We start from the raw sequence: 8,071 nt of genomic DNA, 5'->3' as shown, positions 1-8,071 counted from the left end.
TCCTTCCTTCCCTCCCTCTCTCTCTCTCTTTCTTTCTTTTTATTTTTTAAAATTTTCTCAGACAGTATCACTCTGTCACCCAGGCTGGAGTGCAATGGTGTGATCTCGGCTCACTGCAGCCTCTGCCTCCTGGGGTCAGGCGATTCTCTTGCCTCAGCCTCCCGAGTAGGATTCTGGGATTACAGAAACCTGCCACCACGCCAGCCTAATTTTTGTATTTTTAGTAGAGACAGGGTTTCACCATATTGGCCAGGCTGGTCTCAAACTCCTGGCCTCAAGTGATCCACCCTCCTCGGCCTCCCAAAGTACTGGGGTTACAGGTATGAGCCACCACAGTCAGCCTGGACAATCCTATTTCTAAGACGGTGATCCACTCATGCTGAATCGGATAACACAGTAAGCTTGGGGCTCACAGTGGGCCCTCAAACAATGGTCATTGCTCTGATACTTAGAATGCTAATGTTGCTTGGGTTCTCTGATACTGTGACAACCCATCTGTGATCAAATCCTGGGGGACCTCTTCAGCAGGAGAGCAAATAGGTGTTGAAGGAAGAGTCAGAGAATCTGGATTTCACCAGGTGGCATTCATTTGGCCTGAATGAATTCACTTTTTTTTTTTTTTGAGATGGAGTCTAACTCTTTCACCCAGGCTGGAGTCTAACTCTTTCACCCAGGCTGGAGTACATAGACATGAACATATCTCACTACAGCCTCTCTCTCCTGACTCAGGTGATTCTCCCACCTCAGCCTCCCTGGTAGGTGGGACTACAGGCACGTGCCACCATGCTCGGCTAATTTTTGTATTTTTTATAGGGCTGAGGTTTTGCCGTGTTGCCTAGGCTGGTCACAAACTCCTGGGCTCAAATGATCCTTGCACCTCAGCCTCCCAAAGTGTTGGGATTATAGGCGAGAGCCATTGCACCCAGCTCACAGTCACATTTTACGTGCCTCAGTTAAATAGTCCCCCAAACTTGAAGAACTAGGCTTTTAAACTAGGCTTTTAAAGATGTTTGAAAGAGGTGCATCCTGGGTAACCTCCCCCACACCTCAGGACGGAGGAGGCTTCTAAGGGAGGAGGTCACCTCCACCCTTCCTAGACAGGACAGACACAGGGGTGTTTGTTTCACATAGGAGATGACAGCACAAATTACTGTTTTTTCTGTTAAACAAATTTCTGAAACATGTTAGTGCCTTGCCTCACTGTTGCCTGAAAGGGTGGAGGGCAGAGAATAAACCGCAAATTGCTAGTTTAATTTTAAATTTAATGTGAAATCTGGAATATCTAAAATCTTTGTGACAACAAATTAAATGACAAATGAACTTGAAAATAAATGCAGAAAGATCAAGAGTTAAAAAAAATTCAGTTAATCCACTGTCTATCTTGTGGCTCTCTTTTCTAAGTTAACTGAAAAATATTTAATCACATGCCTTTAATTAAAGCTCTGTACCCATGGAGAAGCACAAGTAGAGTTTGTTTCACTTAGGCAAGAATGTCCAATGGTTCAGTTGCTAGAAAATTGATATTTAATAACATCCAGCAGATGTTAACATTCTAGGAGAGACTCCCATTTTGTTAAAAGTTATGGGGAAAAAACTGAACCTTACTGAGCCTTCAGTATCTTTTCTCCTCCTCTTCCTCCTCCTCCCTCCTCTTCCTCCTCCTCCTCTTCTTCTTCTCCCCCACTCCCTTCTTTAGTTTTCATCTCTTTCTTTAGCTTTCATCTTTCACGGTAGTTATTACTGGTGTATTAACTTAGCCTGAGCATAGTCAACATAATTGTCTGGATGGGATGGACACTGAGATCCATTTGTGAGAAACGCTGACTAATTTCATTAACTACCCCTAAACAAACCTGCAGATGTCATATGATAAACACTATGTGATTTACAATAGAAGACCAGAGCCAAGTCCCTGTGTCATGGGAGAAGGCTCCATGCTCGGCTGACAACCAGGGATCCTGCTTCTAACCCAATTCTTCTGGGAATAATCTATGTAATCCAGGTGAGGTCATTCACCCCTCTGGGCCTCAGTGTGCTTCTCTAGACCTTCAGTGGGTTGACTAGATGGCTAATAATATGTAGCTACTATTTGGTGAGCCTTGGAGCTCTGTACATGGCCAGATAGATACCCTGAAGTCCAATGTGGTCTACATACAGCACAGGCTCCAGGGCAAGACTAGCTTCATTCACACTGACTCTTAGGTAAGTGTGCTCACTGCCCCATTCCTCAGCTTCATGTCTATAAAATGGGAATGATCGTCTGGGTGCAGTGGCTGACACCTGTAATCCCAGCACTTTGGGAGGCCAAGACGGGTGAATCGCCTGAGGTTGGGAGTTCGAAACCAGCCTGACCAACATGGAGAAACTCCAGCTCTACTAAAAATACAAAATTAGGCTGGGCGTGGTGGCTTATGCCTGTAATCCCAGCACTTTGGGAGGCTGAGGGTGGCGGATCATGAGGTCAGGAGTGTGAGACCAGCCTGACCAACATGTTAAAACCCTGTCTCTACTAAAAATACAAAAATTAGCTGGCCGTGGTGGCGTGCCTGTATTCCCAGCTACTCAGGAGGCTGAGGCAGGAGAAGCACTTGAGCCCAGGAGGCGGAGGTTGCAGTGAGCCAAGATCACATCATTTGTGGTGGCACATGCATCACCTCCAGCTACTCTGGAGGCTGAGTCAGGAGAATTGCTTGAACCCGGGAGGCGGAGGTTGCAGTGAGTCGAGATCATGCCATTGTACTCCAGCCTGGGCAACAAGAGCTAAAATTCCATCTAAAAAAAAAAAAAAAGAGAGAGAGAAAACATACTCCAGGCTTGTCTTGTATTTTCCCTTCCTCCGCCCTGAATCAGCCATTTCTCTGAAGAGGCTTGGTTCCTTTTAATGGAGAAAGGTATTTAGCAGCTAGGTGTGCTCATTGCTATTGGGGTATTGCATCTCCCAAGAGTGCTTACTGGACAGAACTAGCCAATATAACAGTAGGTGTATCACAAACTTAATGGCTTAAAACAGCACAAATTTGTCATCTTCTAGTTCTGAAGGTTAGAAGCCCTAAAATCAAGGTGTTAGCAGGGCTGTTCCTTCTGGAGACTCTAGAGGCATCCCTTCCCTTCATTGTTCCAGCTTCTAGAAGCTGCCTGCCTTCCTTAGCTTGTGGTCCCTTCCTCCATTTTCAGCGCTAACAGCATAGTATTCTCAAATTAACATCTGTCTCTTTCACTTCCGCTTCTGTTGTCTTGTCTCCTTCTCTGAATCTGATCCTCCTCCCTCCCTGGTTTTTTTTTTTTTGTTTTTTTTTTTGTTTTTTTTTTTTTGAGACAGGGTGTCACTCCCATTGCCCAGGTTGTAGTGCAGTGGTCCAATCACAGCAGCCGCCACCTCCCAGGCTCAGGTGATCCTCCCAGCTCATCTTCTCTAGTAGCTGGGACTACAGGTGTGCGCCACCATGCCAGGCTAATTTTTGTATTTTTAGTAGAGATGGGGTTTCACCGAATTGTCCAGAATGGTCTCAAACTCCTGGGCTCAAGTGATTGTCCCACCTCAGGCTCCTGAAGTGCCAGGTTTATAGATGTGAGGCACAGTGCCCAGCCTCTGCCTCCCTCTTATAAGGACTCTTGTAAATATATTGGACCCACCCAGATAAACCAGAATAACCTTATCTTAAGGTTCTTGACTTAATCTCACCTGTGAAGTCCGTTTTGCCATGTAAGGTAACATATTCACAGGTTTTCAAAATTAGGATGCAGGCATCTTTGGGGGTCTCTTATTCTACCTTCTACAATATGTAGGTAAGTACGCATGCACACATTTCTATATTTATTCCTATATCTATATAAATATATTGAAGATCATAATATCATTTAGATACTTCCAATTTCAACTGGACAACTAAGGGTTCATTCCAGGTTTCTGTTTCAATATTTGTGACTCCCTTCTCCAACAGTGAGAAACCTGGCTTTCATTATCCTTAATAAGTTACTTATTTGACTAATCTTCTCTGTGTAACTACTGTTGTATTCCCCTTCTGTTCTCTTATCCAGGGAAAGTCCTCCCACTCTGCCTGGACTCTGAAACTTTATACCCAGCCACCCTTCCATGGGGATGTCCACTCCACTGCCACCCCAAGCCAGGCTGCACCTGCAGGAACCCTGTCCCACCTGTTCAGGCTCTGAGCCCACACAGCAAGCAGCCCTCCTGTGCAGACACTTTTCTCACCCTGCTGGGGCTCCAGCACCCAGCTCTGTACCACGGTGGCTTCCCCCATTAGTCACAGATGTTATCCTGCTCTGCCCCACCTAAAGGATTTTGCACCAAATTGTTGACAGAGGGAAGGGAAGAAAATCCCAAATGACATATTTTTGGGAGCGAGAAACGGGCACTGAATCTTGATCCAAATGGGTGGGAAATGTGGAATGCTGAGCAGGGAGAGGCAGGGAGATGAAGTTAGTACACAGTAGAGGGCTTGAGGCTTGAAGAATACCAGCTATAGGAGTGGGTCCCTGTTCTTGGGCCTGTTTGCGTATCTGAGGACTCGACTCCTATTTCTCTGGGCTGAGAATGCTGCCACCAGCCTGGAGCCTCATCGAACCACTTTTTATTTAAAAAAACCACCCGTTGGCTCCTGATGTTTTTTATGCTGATTAAGAACACTGACTTGGCTAAATGAACAAGGGGGCTGATTGTTGCTCTGTCTCTTGAAGCAGGAGAAGCTTTTGATCAAGTGGAGTGGGAGTTTATGTTTGAGGTACTTTAAAAAGTGAAATCTGGAGATAAGCGTATGAACTGAATTTGAACTTTATTCCAAGCCCATTGAACAGAAATGTTTCACATCCCTTTAATCTGAAAAAAGCCCACTGCAATTGCCCTTTTAATCCCTTATTTTTCTTTAATATAAAGCTCCTTCTCAAATTGCTTACTATTTACGTACTGAGAAGGGCACTTCAAAAATAAACTTAAGTTGAAAGATGTTTGGATTTTTTTCTTTCTTCAGGGATAGGAAACATGGCTCTGGTGACTTCTTTCTCCACCCTGGCACCCAGAGCAAGGATGCTGCTCATTAGTGACTAAGTGGGACCAGTGTCTCAGGTGGCAATCCGGGAGCAAGCTCAGCTTCACACTGGGGCACTGTGGGTTGATTGCACAGAAAACAGAAGCTTGTGGGTTCTAATCTCGGTTCCTCCATTGGCTTCTGGATGGCTTTAGGTGAGTCATTTAATTTCCACGTTTGGTTTGCCCCATCTGCCACATGGAGCTAATGATACACCTCATCCACTTATTTCATAGGAATGTTGTAAGCGCTGATTAATGTAGAGGGCAGCCAAACATTGCTTATGTATGATGAGCTAAGAAAAGTAAGATCATGAGCTCAGAAACCTTTTCAAATTAGGGGTGATCTTTTCCTTTAGGAATGAGCTATGCTTATGATGCTGGGGTTTTTTTTGTTTTGTTTTGTTTCTCCTGAGTTGGAGTTTCACTCTTGTTGCCCAGGCTGGAGTGCAATGGCACGATCTTGACTCACTGCAACCTCCGCCTCCCAGGTTCAAGTGATTCCCCTGCCTCAGCTTCCTGAGTAGCTGGGATTACAGACATGCTACCATGGCCAGCTTATTTTTGTATTTTTAGTAGAGATGAGGTTTTGCCATGTTGGCTAGGCAGGTCTCGAACTCCTGACCTGGGGTGACCTGCCTGCCTCTGCCTTCCAAAGTGCTAGGATTATAGGCTTGAGCCACTGCACCTGGGCTTTCTTGTCTTTTTTGTTTGTTTGTTTTTGCACTCTGTCACCCAAGCTGCAGTGCAGTGGTGCGATCTTGGCTCACTGCAACCTCCACCTCCTGGGTTCAAGTGATTCTCCTGCCTCAGCTTCTTTAGTAGCTGGGATTACAGGCATGCACCACCACACCCGGCTAATTTTTATATTTTTAGTAGAGACAGGGTATGCCATATTGGCAAGGCTGGCCTTGAACTCTTGGCTTTAAGTGATCTGCCCTCCTAGGCCTCCCAAAATGCTGGAATTACAGGTGAGCCACTGTGACCGACCGTGGTATTTATTTTTTATTTTTTTACCATTTGTCTGTCTTATTAATTCAACTCATGCTATTATTAATTATATACATAATATGTTTGGCTCAACATGCATGACATCATTCATTTCAACTTTTTTTTGTTTCCTTCCTATATGCCTGACATTCTCTGTATTAGAATTAAAAACCTAAGTGAAAACCAAATTATAGGAAGGTCATAAAATGGGAAATATTTATGAGCAATTTCATGCTTATATTTCTTTTGTTAACTCTGAAGATTTATTTGTTTGAGCATACACTTTTTTTTTTTCTTGAGACAAAGTCTCACTTTGTCTCCCAGGCCTGAGTGCAGTGGCACAATCTCGGCTCAGTGCAACCTCCACCTCCTGGGTTCACATGATTCTCATGTCTCACCCTCCCTAGTAGCTAGGATTACAGGTGCCTGCCACTATGCTCGACTAATTTTTGTATTTTTAGTAAACACGGGTTTCACCATGCTGACCAGGCTGGTCTCAACCTCCTGACCTCAGGTGATCCATCTGCCTGGGATTCCCACAGTGCTGGGATTACAGGCATGAGCCATTGTACCTGGCCAGTTTTATGATGTTAAAAAAAAGAAGGTGGGTTCGGTGGCTCACACCTGTAATACTAGCACTTTGGGAAGCTGAGGCAGGCAGATCACCTGAGGTCAGGAGTTCAAAACCAGCCTGGCCAACATGGGGAAACCCAGTCTCTACTAAAAATACAAAAAAATTAACCAGGCATGGTGGCATATGCCTGTAATCCCAGTTACATGGGAGACTGAGGCACAAGAATTGCTTGAAACTGGAAGGCGGAGGCTGCAGTGAGCTATCCCACCACTGCACTCCAGCCTGGGTGACAGAGTGAGACTCTGTCTCAAGAAAAAAAAAAAAAATTAAACTTATCTGAGAGAAGCTGAGCTGTAGTTTCCTGAGTATTGATGAAGGAGAAATCTTAGTTTTTGAAACGAAGTGCTCCCCGAAGCCAGTTTCTTCTAGAATGACAGTCCTCTTAAGGACATCATCTTCTACTTAATAAATTTCCATATAGCTGTTCCTTGCTAAAAAGGACATTAACCTAAGTTAGGCTTGCCCTTTTACAGTGCCAAGCACATAGTAAAAATGAACACAATCAGTATATTTTTAATATAGGGAAGTTTAGCCAGATTGCACATCAACTGAAAACTAAAAATGATTATTTTGTACTCCTGAAAAACTCTCATTTATGTGCACGTGGAAATAACTGCTCTTCACAGCATCCTCCTACCCCATGCAGGTGGTCACTGCATTCAATGGCACTGTCTCTGAACACACTGCAGCAGGAAAGCTTCATGCTTTTATATCAACCAGGGCTGGGCTGACATCTAAGTTCAAAATGCCAAAGGAAAAGTAAAAAACACACAATAATACAACACAGAGAGGGAAATAAGGGCTTGGCAACTTTGTTTCTAGTTGTTGGCTTTGGCTCTGAGCAGGGCTACTGGTTGGCGGTTGTAGGGAAACTTTTGGACTATTTTCCACAGACTGAACAGGCCACATGAAATTTCTATTATTACTTCAATCTTGGCTGACTCTAGTAAAACTGACTGCCTTATAGCCCTTGCTCTGGAAGCATGTCATTTCTAAGGATAGTTTAGTTCCTGAGGACACCCCAGAGCCTGTTTTAGGACCATTGCTGTTTAGAGACGAAATCACCCCGTAAGGTCTTCATATTTTCCTGTAGCTACTGTTTTCAGGGCATTCAAGACCAATCTGCTTGGCCGGGTGAGATGGCTCACACCTGTAATCCTAGCACTTTGGGAGGCCAAGATGGGTGGATCACCTGAGGTCAGGAGTTCAAGACCAGCCTGGCCAACATGGTGAAATCCCAACTTAAAAAAAAAAAAAAAGAAAACCTGCAAGAAAAGACCAACCTGCTTTTCCTATTCTAAAACTGTCATAACTATCTATGCCAAAATCAAAGACAATAAGCCCTTAAGTCAGAAACTAGATACAGTTTTACAGAATTGGAACATATAGGAGTAGCACCTTGA

At 44.3% G+C, this 8,071-nt stretch overlaps 1 long non-coding RNA gene across 1 annotated transcript in view; it reads left to right on the top strand.

Moving 5' to 3' along the window:
* Positions 1 to 5,480, top strand: part of LOC116549608 — a 26,822-nt gene extending 21,342 nt beyond the window's left edge. Inside the window, exon 3 of the long non-coding RNA XR_004267963.1 lies at positions 4,039 to 5,480. This is a non-coding gene — a long non-coding RNA (uncharacterized LOC116549608). The remainder of the gene's footprint in view (positions 1 to 4,038) is intronic.
* The last annotated feature ends 2,591 nt before the right edge of the window (positions 5,481 to 8,071 follow it).

Source organism: Sapajus apella, unplaced genomic scaffold (assembly GCF_009761245.1).
Source record: "Sapajus apella isolate SASKATOON/1434 unplaced genomic scaffold, GSC_monkey_1.0 scaffold6, whole genome shotgun sequence".
Lineage (NCBI taxonomy): Eukaryota > Metazoa > Chordata > Mammalia > Primates > Cebidae > Sapajus > Sapajus apella.
Note: the sequence above shows the minus strand (reverse complement) of the source record. Positions and strands in the feature narration are given on the sequence as shown.